Consider the following 14342-nt stretch of genomic DNA (forward strand, 5'->3'; position numbering starts at 1 on the left):
CAATATAAAGGAATAGTAGTGGTAAAAAAAGTAGTGGTAAAGTATTTTTTGTATAATTCTTCTTTCAGGGCGTGTGGCAGGGTTTGTGTCCTATGCAGGGCCGGTGCTACCACTAGGCAAACTAGGCAGCCACCTAGGGCACCTGGCCACCGGTGTTCCTACTCTCTTCTCTCTGCAGAAAGCAACCAAGTCTCAGCATCAGCAGGCAGCCACCACTCCATTCGCACATAGTGTCACAGGCGCAGCAGTGGTGGAGGACTGTGTCTGTTTCCTGACTCCCGAATGAATGGAAGCAAGCAAACATTGATTGATGGGCACTGGTGTGGCTGCATTGATGGGCGCTGGAGAGGCTGCATTGATGAGCGCTGGAGAGGCTGCATTGATGGGCGCTGGAGAGGCTGCATTTGATGGGCGCTTCATTAAAAAGGTGGCATATACATGGGCAGGGCAAAGGGGATGGAGATAGAGGTGGAGCCGGGGGGGGGGGGGGGGTTCGGCAAAATGTGGTTTCGCCCAGGGTGTCAAAAATCCTTGCACCAGACCTGGTCCTATGCCTACATACTTTTGCTAATAGTTGTCCCTTGTTCTCATCTGAAAAAGTTGGGAGGTATGCATGTGTGAAACGGGCCTTAATTCATCATGAATCATAGAATTATCTCCACCTGGAATGACTCCATTCTCTTTTTTCCAACAATAACTGAATGCAGGCAGGTGCAGTCTAAATTCTCCCCTGTAGGTGGCGACTTTCTGTAGCAGCAGCACCACAGCTGGAGAGGAGTTTCCTGGGTCACTGGGGAAGCACCCAATTGGAAGCTGATGCCTCCAGCAGCCATCTTGGGTCAGGCAGAGCCTACCTAAGGCCCTGACTCCTGGGCTTGGCATGCTTTTTGCGAATTGGTAGGGCAGGGACCTGTTAGGCACAGTACTAGTGGTAGAGAAAGGTTCCTGATGAGGAGGGAAAGAGTCGCATCTCCCTTGGACATCTTCCCGTTTGGGCACTTGACGGCCAGGCCACATTCTGCTCTCTTAAAAGACGCTGTCAACCTGGCTGATACATATCATCTTCACATTGTTGCGAGTGCACCCGGTTGTGCAGGCTTTAAAGGATAAGTTCACCTTTTAAAAAGAAATAAAAATAAATGTACCATTTTTTTGCAGGGGCCTCTATAGCATTGCACTCTAATGCCGCGTACACACGATTAGAAATTTCCCACAACAAAACTGTGGATTTATTTCCGACAGATGTTGGCTCAAACTTGTCTTGCATACACACGGTCACACAAATGTTGTCGGAAATTCAAGAATGCGGTGACGTACAAGACGTATGACGAGCCGAGAAAAATGAAGTTCAATAGCCAGTGCGGCTCCTTCTGCTTGATTCCGAGCATGCGTGGAATTTTGTGCGTCAGAATTGTCTACACAGGCTTGGACTTTCCGACAACAAATTATGTTTTTAGAAAATTTGAGATCCAACTCCCAAACATTTGTTGTCGGAAATTCTGACAGCAAATGTCCGATGGAGCATACACATGGTCAGAATTTCCGACAACAAGCTCCCATCGAACATTTGTTGTCGGAAATTCCGACCGTGTGTACGCGGCATAAAGCTTTGCACATCCTGCAGAACTGTCAGTTTATCTGTGTGAACGTACATCGTATGGGGAAGCAGGTACAATCTGAAAGGAAGCATCAATGACCTTCCACAGCATTCCACAGCGTCATGGTAGTTCACTGAAAACTACAATTCAACAGCCGCAAAGGCAGTCGGGACGTGTACTTTTTCCATTCACAGAATACTGAATGAGTTACACAGGCAGGCGGGGGGAGCAATGAAATTGGAGGTGCAAATCGCACTGACCTGTGGCTTTGAAATCGTGCTGAAGTAGCGTAATTTCAAAATTGCACTGGTGTGAACCAGGGCTTAGTGTGTTGTAGTACCATTCATTTGTTTTTATAGCAACCAAATGCACGCAGCAAGCACACCACAATGCACAGATCTAAACCATGTGACCCCTAAGTTCAGAGAATATAAATGGACTGTCTTTACTCATTGCACACAAGTTTCATTTAGAATGGGTTGCCAATGCACAGAAAAGTAAGAATATTGCATATTTGGACCTGCGTCCTTTTTTTTTGTTTTTGTTTTATGTTTTTTTTCCCACACTCCAAAGACATGCTGGTAGGTTAATTGACTCCTGTCTAAATTGGCCCTAGTATGTGTGTGTATTAATGTGTGTTAGGGACCTTAGATTGTAAGATCCTTGAGGGCAGGGACTGATGTGAATGTACAATATATATGTAAAGTGAGTTAATGTACGTGATTGGACACTTCCGGGTAGAGGGCGCGCATGCACGCTTCCGCTCTAATTACACACAGCGGAGGCTGATCCGCAGATGCAAGGTACTCAATGCATAGCTCCCAACTGTCCCTGATTTTGAGGGACTGTCCCTGATTTGGAGCAAAGTCCCTCTGTCCCTCTTTCCTCCTCATTTGTCCCTCATTTTGGTCTGATCCATAGAGTTGAATATAAAATGCACTATCAAAAAGTGTTTTCCAGGGCTAAATCTTTCATCTGATTTCTAAATTACTGTATTTGTAAATTCCAAAAGCCAATATAAAGGAATAATAGTGGTAAAAAAAAGCACTTGTGGGTTTAACCAATCTTGTTTTTTAGTACAATTCTTCCTTAACCACTTCAGCCCCGGAAGGTTTTACCCCCTTCCTGACCAGAGCATTTTTTACAATTTGGCATTGCGTCGTTTTAACTGCTAATTGCGCGGTCATGCAATGCTGTACCCAAACGAAATTTGCGTCATTTTCTTCCCACAAATAGAGCTTTCTTTTGATGGTATTTGATCACCTCTGCGGTTTTTATTTTTTGAGCTATAAACGGAAAAAAAAATAAAATTTTGAAAAAAAATGATATTTTCAAATTTTTATATGACAAAAGGAATGGGGAATCCGCACAATGGAATTGGATGGGAAACTAAATGGGAAATTAAATGATGGACTGCTGCCCTCACATACGCTGACTCCACCAAAGTGGAATAAGCGAAAAATTGTGAAAGAAAAAAAGTGTGAAAGAAAAAAAGATGTGAGTGTGGCGCCGTCCCAAATCCTATTTTTAAGACCGGCTTCACAAATGAATTATAGGTGTAAAAAATTGTATATTAAATTCAAAGTGTCTTGTGCTATAATTCATCAAAAACAATATACTGATAAATAAATAATAAATCAACTCCTCCAATAAATAAATAAATAAATAAATAAATCAACTCCTCTAATAAATTATAGATATCAAAGTGACTTGTGCCATAATCATTAAGAAAGTAAATAAACACAATAAAATGAAATATATCACACGTGACATGCAAAAATATCATAAACCATAATTTATGTGACCATTAAAATAAACAGTCCATATAAATTTGCTATTTAAAACTAGCTGTGATATGTGCCCAGTGCACTATAAGGTGAAAAACCAACGTTCGCTGTAGAATTTCTTGGTGTCTCGCGTTGTGATTGTGCAGAGACTCACCAGCTTTTTATCCCCTTCAGGGGTAGCGTGCAGTCACAGTATGTGTCACTGTGCGGCAGTACTTGGCAAAACCAGGATCAAGGTGATATCGTTAGGACATGAAGGAGAAAAGAAAGGGTTCCATAGTGTAAAACCGTTTACCACTTTTTATTTGGTCAGATACAAGTAGTACTCACATTTATTTGCTCCTCTTTTAGGTCTGTTTGTTGGTACCCCCTATATTAGGAGCCAGTAACCCACCCTCAATATCCACTATTTTTAATTTTTAAATATTTTTAACTTTTAATAAAAGATTTTTATCTATTTTACTTTTATCCCTATTTCCATTCATTTTTATTTCATTTTTTCTTTTGTATTTATTTAAATGTTTTTTATACCCTTTTGTTTCTATACCGATAGGTTTATTTAAATTAACGCAAATACATATAAAAAACATGGCCGCTGGAACACAAGCACATAAAAAACATGGCCGCTGGAACGCAAGCTTATTATGGACCGCACAGTATATAAGGGAGGGGAGATGACGCAAGGACCACGCCCCCGTAGACGTCCGTGTGACGAAACGTACGTAGGGCGTGGCTTAGACTGGACGCCTTGCAGACATCTCCTTGTAGCTGACGTTTTGGAACATCCTAATGCTTACTGTTTATCGCTCATTTTTGATCTACCACAATGTGAGTACTACTTGTATCTGACCAAATAAAAAGTGGTAAACGGTTTTACACTATGGAACCCTTTCTTTTCTCCTTCATGTCCTAACGATATCACCTTGATCCTGGTTTTGCCAAGTACTGCCGCACAGTGACACATACTGTGACTGCACGCTACCCCTGAAGGGGATAAAAAGCTGGTGAGTCTCTGCACAATCACAACGCGAGACACCAGCACTTGGAATACACCTATTGCTTGTTTAAAGAAACACACCAAGAAATTTCACAGCGAACGTTGTTTTTCACCTTATAGTGCACTGGGCACATATCACAGCTAGTTTTAAATAGCAAATTTATATGGACTGTTTATTTTAATGGTCACATAAATTATGGTTTATGATATTTTTGCATGTCACGTGTGATATATTTCATTTTATTGTGTTTATTTACTTTCTTAATGATTATGGCACAAGTCACTTTGATATCTATAATTTATTAGAGGAGTTGATTTATTTATTTATTTATTGGAGGAATTGATTTATTATTTATCAGTATATTGTTTTTGATGAATTATAGCACAAGACACTTTGAATTTAATATACAATTTTTTACACCTATAATTCATTTGTGAAGCCGGTCTTAAAAATAGGATTTGGGACGGCGCCACGCTCACATCTTTTTTTCTTTCACACTTTTTTTCTTTCACAAATTTTCAAATTTTTGTTATAAAAAAATCCAATAAACTTGGAATAAACAGCTGGCCGAATCAACGGTTGCATTTTCGGGTTCCCTGTTGGGACAGGAGAGCCAGAGAAAACCATGGAAGACAGTGGGAGGGGGGGACATTCCCTACCACTGCTTGTAAAAGCAGTCTAGTGGCTAATTAGCCGCTAGGATTGCTTTTACATGAAAGCCGACCGCTGGCTGAAAAGAATGATACCAAGATGATGCCTAAACCCGCAGGCATCATTCTGGTATAACCACTCAAAGTCCAGCAACATACCAGTACGTTGCTGGTCCTTGTTGGGCATATATTGTAATCTTTTTTTCATGCAGCCTGTGGGCTGAACGAAAAAAAGAGATTGATCGGTGGGTATGCCCACCATTAGAATACCTCCCTTCATCCACCCACTTCTAATGATGGGCATACATGCACCATTTATATATCCCGAAGCATGGGGGCACGCGCCCCAAAAGTTAGGAGCAAATCGCTCCTCCGCCCCTGCTGCCCCTATGCTTCCGCATATATGCCCTTTTTTTAACTGTGGTGGTGAAATCACCTCCTACAGCGCTGCAGTCACGGCTTTATGTATTGTGGGAGCAAACGCTGTTGCTGTCAAGATAAATAAATCCGCGCTGCAACTGAATGGCGTACCTGCTAAGCAAATGATGGTTAACAATAAAACAAAGTAACATTACAGTATAACAGTAAGACATACCATACCTGCAAAGCAAATATAAAAAAAAACAGTAAAAAATAAAACATTTTTTAACGCAACCTGTGCCTAAAATATATATATGCCGAAGCATGGAGGCATCCACCCTCAAAAGGTAGGAGCAAATCGCTCCTCCGCCCCTGCTGCCCCCATGCTTCGGCATATATGCTTTTTTTTTAACTGTGGTGGTGAAATCACCTCCGACAGCGCTGGACTAACGGCTTTATGTATCGTGGGAGCAAACGCTGTTGCTGTCAAGATAAAAAAATCCGTGCTGCAGCTGACTGGCGTACCTGAAAACAATAAAATGGTTAACAATAAAACACAGTAAACAGTAAAGTATAAAAAAATTACATACCTGAAAAGCAAACATGATAAAACATAATAACAATAAAACATTGCAGAATAGAATACAGTAAAAAAGAGCAGAACAATAGAGAAAGAATAGAGAGAGAACAATAAAATGATTATTTTTTTTTTTTTTAGTTTATATTTTTTTTGTGTATTTTTTTTTTAACATTTTTTTTATAACTGTAACTTTTGTAACTGTAACCAGTTAAAGGTTTGGGTCTCTCAAAATGCGATGGTATCTTGGGAGATCCTGTGAAAGTGTGCCTAGTCTGTGCAATGCTGTACCCTACGCTAATACTAGTATATGGTAGCGTTCAAAACATTCACCAATGCAAAGACCAGGATTGTCAGGACAGGAGGGACAATAATAGCGGGTGTCATGCCTATATCCGCACCTTCTACAGACACAACATTTTCTTTGGGGGGGCTCGTTGGGTAGGAGGACATAAGGAAAATGCCTCTCATGTAGCCGGCTTACTTCATTTGGTTGGGGATGGTGAGGTGGAGCACCGTCTGGAAACAGAAGGGCTCTGACGATCTCTTCCTGGAATTTAAGGAAGGATCCAGTCTGTCCTGAAGCTCTGTATAACACATGAGCGTTCAGCAAAGCCAATTGAAATAAGTATACAGACACTTTTTTATACCAGCGTCAGGCCTTACGGGCAACTAGGTACGGCGCCAACAACTGGTCGTTGAGGTCCACCCCTCCCATATTTTGGTTATATTCATGGACACAGAGGGGTTTCTCCACAACACCAGTCGCCGTAGTAATTTGGACCGTCGTGTCTGCATGAAGGGAGGTAAGAACGAAAACATTCTTATTATCCCTCCACTTCATAGCAAGCAAATTATTACGCTGCAAGCAGGCTCTCTCCCCCAGCCTAAGACGGGAATCTACAAGCCGCTGGGGAAATCCCCGGTGATTAGGTCACACGGTGCCACATGCTCCAATCTGATGATCAAAAAGGTGACTAAAAAGTGGCACGCTCGTGTAATAATTGTCCACATATAAGTGGTACCCCTTTCCGAATAAGGGTGACACCAAGTCCCACACAATCTTGCCAGCGCTTCCTATGTAGTCAGGGCAGTTTGTCGGCTCTACGTGACTATCTTTTCCCTCGTAAACCATAAAACTACATGTATAGCCTGTGGCCCTGTCACAGAGCTTATACATCTTGACCCCGTATCTGGCACGCTTGCTGGGAAGGTACTGTTTGAATGACAAGCGGCCAGAAAACTTAATCAGCATTTTCAGCATTAGGGGTGAGCAGCACTCCTTTTTTCCTGTCTCAGGTGTGTCCCTCCCTTGCTAGAAAACTTAATCAGGGACTCATCAACGCAGACAACTTGATGGGGAGTAAACAAGTCTGCAAAACGTTGGTTGAAGTGGTTTACGAGGGGCCGAATTTTGTAGAGCCGATCGTATCCAGGGTCTCCACGAGTTTATTGTTGTTGAAGTGCATGAACCGCAAAATCTGCTTGTATTGTGCCCTGGCCATGGAGGCAGATAACACGGGCATATGGTAAACTGGGTCAGTGGACCAATAGGACCGCAACTTACTCTTTTTAGTTATGCCCATGAGGAGGGAAAGGCCCAGAAAGATTTTAAATTCGGAAACCGTAATTGGTCTCCAATCTCTGGCAAGGGAGGACTGGGGAATAGTGGCGATGCGTTGACCAGCGTACAAATTGCTTTGGTCCACAATAGATCTATAGAGATCTTCGGTGAAAAACAGCGAATAAAAATCAAGTGACATAAAATCAACTGTTTCCACCTGAATGCCGGGTTGGCCAGTGAATGGGGGAAGTACGGGTGCTGCAGAAGTGGTGGGTTCCCAATTCAGATTGGCGAATGCAGCAGGAAGGGCACTATGGGCACGTAGGGCCTGTGTTCGTCTTCTTGGTGGCAGCGGGACACTACTTGTGCTTGCCACCTCACCAGCTTGAACTGCACTTATGGGACTCGCCACGTCACCAAGTGTTACTGCAGTTCTGGATGTACAACCAGAGTGTACTAGGCCGCTGGTGCTTGCCAGTTCACCAGAAGGAATAGCGGCGCTAGTACTTCTCTGCTCCATACGAGGGACCTGCGGTTCTTGCACATCAACGACAGAAGAAGTTCGGGGTCTGGTACGCCTGACCTTGGCAGGGACCACAACTCCGTCGTCAGAGCTATCTGTCACAGAGCCGCTGTCCTCTGCAGGATCGTATTCTGAGCCTGAATCTGACAGATGAGTGACTTCCTCTTCACTATCTGTCATGCTTAGAAACGTGTAGGCCTCTTCACTAGTGTGCCTTCGATTTGCCATTTTGGGCTCTAAATTTAGTGGTACAGTAGTGAGACTGACAGGCAAAAAAGCTCCTGACTGTTAGCGACTGTATCAAAACGCTACCAAAAAACTGTTAGCGATCGTAGGGATCAGGCCTGACTCTGCGAAAGCTGCAGTTATGTGTGTTTAGTGTTTTGTAAGTGACAGTGATTGATCGATACTGCACTGTGGGCTGGGCTGGGAGGAGGGGCAAAACGCAGGTGCTAGCAGGCATCTGGGCTGATCCCGCTAACACTGCGTTTTTGGGGACCCTAAACTGTTGGGGACGCTAGTATAGATCTGATCAGATCAGATATTGATCCATTCAGATACTATACCACTAAGGGAGGTGTATACTGCGTGCATGGGTGTTAGTGGTACTGGCACTAACCTGACGCTGCCTGGGGTGACGCAGACCCTATCTGCGATCAGGGGGTTAAACCTTTATTAGGAAATAAACGGCGGGTGCCCTGACACTATACAAAATTAACGAACTAACCAGCGTCATCCGTAACAGTTATACGGTGGTCACTGGTGAAAGGGTTAACTAGGGGGCAATCAGGGGGTTAAAACCTTTACTAGGTAGTATATGGGGGTCCCTGACGCTATAAAATGCTGACGGCGAACCCAAATACTTACCTCCCTAACTAGCGTCACCTGTGACACTAATACAGCAATCAGAAAAACGATTGCTTATTGACACTGGCCACGGGGGGTGATCAAGGGGTTAAAACTTTATTAGAGGGGGTTAGGGGGTACCCTAGACCTAAAGGGGCCTAACACTAACTGCCCCACCACTTATAACTGTCACAAATGACACCAATGCAATAATCAGAAAAAAAAACTGCTATTGGTGTCACTGTGACAGGGGGTGCAGGGGGGTGATCGGGGGGTGTGCCTAGAGTGTTCTACTGTACGTGTAGTGTTGGTGCAAACTTACTTGATGTCTTCTCTCCTCGGAAGCCAGAACAAAAAGGCTTCACGAGGAGTGATGACATCACTTCCTCTGCCGCTGTTTACATTACAGCAGCAGAGGAAGCATTCCATTCGCCAGGAGCGATCGTGAGGGGGTGGCCATGAATCAGTGACCTCCCCCTCACCTTGGATCGCTCCTGGCGATAATCCGTCCACCGCAGGCAACGGGGGGGTCCGCTTGGTGCCGACGTACATCGGCGTGCGGCGGTCGGCAACTGGTTAAGGGGGCGTGGCACAGGGGTGTGTCCTATGCCTGCATACTTTTGATGATAGGTGTCCCTCATTCCCATCTCAAAAAGTTGGGAGGTATGCTCAATGTCCTCCCACAACCACCGATCGTCAGGCAAACACACAGAACTGCAATCTGTCTATGTAAACAAGGCAGATCGCCGTTCCGGGAAGGGAAGGGATGGAGTTTGCGAATTCCATTTCTTCCCCTAGTAAGAGCAGCACACCGAACAGGAAAACACTGGTTAGGCACACAGTTAAGGCTTTGAGCGCCCCTGATGTTAACCCCTTTCCAGCCAGTGTCATTATTAGTACAGTGACAGACAGTGCATATTTTTAGCACTGATCACTGTATTAGTGTCACTGGTCCTCACACAGCGTCAAAAGTGTCAGGAAGTCCGCCAAAATATCGCAGTCCCGCTATAAGTTGCTGATCGCTGCCATTACTGGTAAAATAAAATAAATACAAATATCCTAGAGGTTGTAGAGACGCTTGTGCAAACCAATCAATATACGCTTATTAGGATTTTTTTTTTACCAAAAATATGTAGCAGAATACATATTGGCCCAAATTTACGAAGGAATGTGAGTTTTTCATTATAAAAAGGTTTTATAGCAGAAAGTAAAAAATATTGTTTTTTTTTTTTTTCAAAATTGTCAGTCTTTTTTTTGGTGATCAAATACCACCAAAAGAAAGCTCTATTTGTGGGGGAAAAGGACATAATCTTATTGGGTATAGCATTGCATGACTACGCAGTTGTCAGTTAAAGTACCGCAGTGCCGTATCGTAAAAGGGGGAGGTAAATCTTCCAGTGGTTAAAGCAGTATTAAGCTCAAAAGCAAACATGCATTGTATTGCAACTTACCAATTCCTAGATGTGATGGCCGCATTAACCACTTGAGCTCCGGAAGATTTTACCCCCTTCATGACCAGGCCATTTTTTGCTATTCAGCACTGTGCTACTTAAACTGGCGCTTGCGTGGTCATGCAGCGCTTTCTTTTGGTGGTATTTGATCACCACTGCACTTTTTTATTTTTTGTGACATAAACTAAAAAATACCCAAGATTTGGAAAAAAAAAATATTTTTTACTTTCTGCTATAAAATATTTTTACTTTCTGCTATAAAACATATGAAATAAAAAAATTAAAACATTTCTTCAGAAATTTTGGCCAAAAATGTATTCTGCTACATGTCTTTGGTAAAACAAAATCCCATTAAGTGTATATTGATTGGTTTGCGTGAAAGCTATAGCGTATACAAACGTTGGTATATATACTGTAATTTTTATTTTTTACGGCGATCAGCGACTTATAGTGGGACTGCGACAATGCGGCAGGCAATCTGACACAAATGTTGGGAGGAACTGACTGCCTGCCACTGACATCTCCAGTCATACTAATACAGCGATCAGTGCTAAAAATATACACAAAATTAAACCTTGGCTGTCTCCTGAGGAAGTGGGCGCTGTCCCACGAAACGCGTAGAGATGACTGCTCCTGAAAATTAGGCATCAAATGCTGTGCAATTATGTTTATGCATTAATATTAGTATTATGTGATGATATGTTTCTTATGATGATACAGTCAATATTGATGTTTTTATGCACTTTGAAATAAAGTTTGTATTTTTTTAACCTGGTGAATCACTTTATTTGGCATCACTCAGCAAAGTCCCATAGGCAAAAAAAATTGTTCTTGGTTTTACTAAAAATATACACTGTCACTGTACTAATGACACTGGTGAAGGGGGTAACATCTAGGGCAATCAAGGGGTTAAATGTGCGTTTAGCGCTTGAGCAGTAATTCATTTCAATGGGCAGAATAAATTATTCTGGCCAATTAAATTAATTAACACCCAAGAGCTTGACGCCTGTAAAAGCTCCTAAAAGCTTTAGACATTTTCACAAAAGTCAGGCATTTTTTCTACAAAAACACTGCTGGCTTCTAGGAGAGTTAAAGTGTTACTAAACCCACAACAGTAGAATCAGTCTGTATATGCAGTAAAGCATTCTTGTTATACTCACTGTGGAACCGAATAGGTTAATCTTCCACATTGTGTAAAAAGGCAGTTTAATCCTGTCTTCTCTGATCCTCCTCTACTTCCACGGTCCCTAATCCATCTCCTGATAGTACAGAGCCTTGGGGGCAAGCTGCACATGCTCAGTTGGGTGGAGGTTTTTTTTTTTTCTTAGGAGAGTACATGTGATCAGCACAGGGCCAATCAGCACTGCCCAGAGGGTCAGTGGTCCTGCAGCCTCATAGGACAGTCAGAGGAGAATGAAAACTCCTCCTACAAGCTTTAACCAGACACTGATAGAAGTCATAAGAATGTTACAGTATATGCTGCTGGCGAGAAAAGGTATTTAGCAGTTTATATTTACTAAAATAATTGCATTTCCATGTTCTGTATACTGTGGGAGACCAGATATAGTGAATACAGGGCCCTGGGTTCAGTAACACTTTCAGGCTGGGTTCACACTTAACCATTTGCTTACTGGGCACTTAAATCCCCTTCCTGCCTAGGCCAATTTTCAGCTTTCAGCACTGTCATACTTTGAACGACAATTGCGCGGTCATGCAACACTGTACCCATATGAAATTTTTAACATTTATTTCACACGAAAATAGAGCTTTCTTTTGGTGGTGTTTAATCACCACTGGGGTTTTTATTTTTTGTTAAACAAAAAAATACCAATAATTTTGAAAAAAAAAAAACTTTTTATAGTTTGCTATAAAATTTTGCAAACAGGTAATTTTTCTCCTTCATTGATGTGCGCTGATGAGGCAGCACTGATAAGTGGCACTTATGGGCAATGATAGGTGGCACTGGTTAGCAGCAGTGGGTCTAGAGTGAGCGGGACCGATGTCCCGTGTACTCCAGGTGGCAATCGCTTTTTATTTTCTCCTCATGCTTTTACCATGAGGAACAAAGAAGCCGGCTCTGTTTACATCACGTGATCAGCTGTCATTGGCTGACAGCTGATCACGTGGTAAGGGGCCAGGATTGGCTGATCACAGAGCAAGCTGCTCTTTGAATTTGCATAAGTGTGAACCCAGCGTAAATAAACGTCTTGTGAGCATGAGTACCAATACAGGTGGTGTGTTACTGAAGATTACCAGGTGAAAACAGAGAGGGGGGGGAGCCTACAAAAATAAAACTAATGCAGTCACCACATCTACTGATTGGTAAGCTGCAATATAGTACATTTTTTTGTGTCATATGACAGCCCATGTCTGCCGCTCGGCATACTGGTCTTTGCAGGCAAACGGAGGGCCTCTTCCGACGCACGCGCAGTGGCCCTGATTCCTCCGCACTCGGTCGGTGACGTCAGATGCCGACCGAGGTGGGGGGCATATAAGGCCAGCAAGTCCAGGTCCACATCAGCTGGACGATAGGGGCGACCACTGTGCTTTTTCATTCTGTACAAGGTAAATTTGGATAGCTTTATACCATATGACCTGGCCCTTGCCCTTACTATGTGCAAACATGTGTGCTGCTTGATTGACTCTCTTTATTTGATCTGTCATTAGTTCACTGTTTAGACTTCCCACATACCAGGCTACCCTTGATGGTCATCAGATCTACAAATAATGAATTCTTCAGGGATTAGTCCCCTTTCTACCTCTTTTCCCCCCTTTATGCTAAGTTACATCTGTCATTTGTAAAATGCCTTTGTAGGCATTAATACACTCCAGTTCCACTTAGGTTCCCTTTTTATTTTTATCTTCATTTATTTTCCTTCCTTATTTTCCCCCCTTTTTTCACATTTTTTAATGTATTTTTTAACTGTTTTTATCATTCAAATCCCACCACCATTACTTGTTGTTTCTGCTAAAACGTCCTTTTATATCTATTAGTAGATTTGAATTGCTCTGCATCTTTTTTTATAGTGGATGGTTTTTGCCAGGTTTATATCCTCAACTTGCATTTTGAATTCTTGGCGCCCCTGTATCTATACCTTCTTATAAGCAGAGTTTACGTAAGTATTATTGAGGTTATGATAGCCCTCTATATTGGACTGTGTTATGTCCAATAATTATTATTATTAAAAAATTTTTTGATTAACCTTTGACACAGCCTGGCCTCTGTATGCCCTCTGCGGACGCACAGAACCCCCCTTTGTCGCGGTTACTGGATTGGTCCAGGTGCGTGCATCCCATCGGGCTCCCTTTGGCAAGTTGGTTGGTATTTGTAGGGTGGGAGGGCTTTGAACCATGACACATGATCTGTGATTTGTGACTGCCATGTTTATTTACTTAATTATTGATTTTTGTTTATGTATTAATTACCATTAGAGCCATTGTTGACACTGGTGACCATACCTGAGGAAGCCAATGTTGGCAAAACATGTAGGGACATGATATGCATCAGTGACCACTTCATAGAAAATGGATACTTTGGCCAGTATTCGTTAATCTATCTATATATATATATATATATATATATATATATATATATATACTCTGCTCCTTCTTTTATGTACCCTATTTTCTGCAATGTATCTTTGTAATAAAATGTCTTTTTTTAAGAAAAACTGTACTTCTTTACATGTGGCACCGCTATAATCCCTATCAAAATCCCCTTCCTTTGACTCAATACAAGGGATGAGGTGCTGATGATTTCTTAAGGTCACTCAACTCACACCCTTCCACAGTATATTTTTGGTTTTGGGATTAATACCGCTTTAAGGATTTTTACACATGAAGGCCAAAATGGCTTCCTCAACTGTTGATGGGTTACAGTTTTGTTGACAAATCTTTCCAACAGCGAAGTGGTAGGATATATTAAATCTGTCACTGAAAATGGATCTTTAAATCTGTATTGTTTTCAAAATAATATTTTAGCGCAATG

The sequence above is a fragment of the Aquarana catesbeiana genome, linkage group LG10 (assembly GCF_042186555.1).
Source record: "Aquarana catesbeiana isolate 2022-GZ linkage group LG10, ASM4218655v1, whole genome shotgun sequence".
Taxonomy (NCBI): Eukaryota; Metazoa; Chordata; class Amphibia; order Anura; family Ranidae; genus Aquarana; species Aquarana catesbeiana.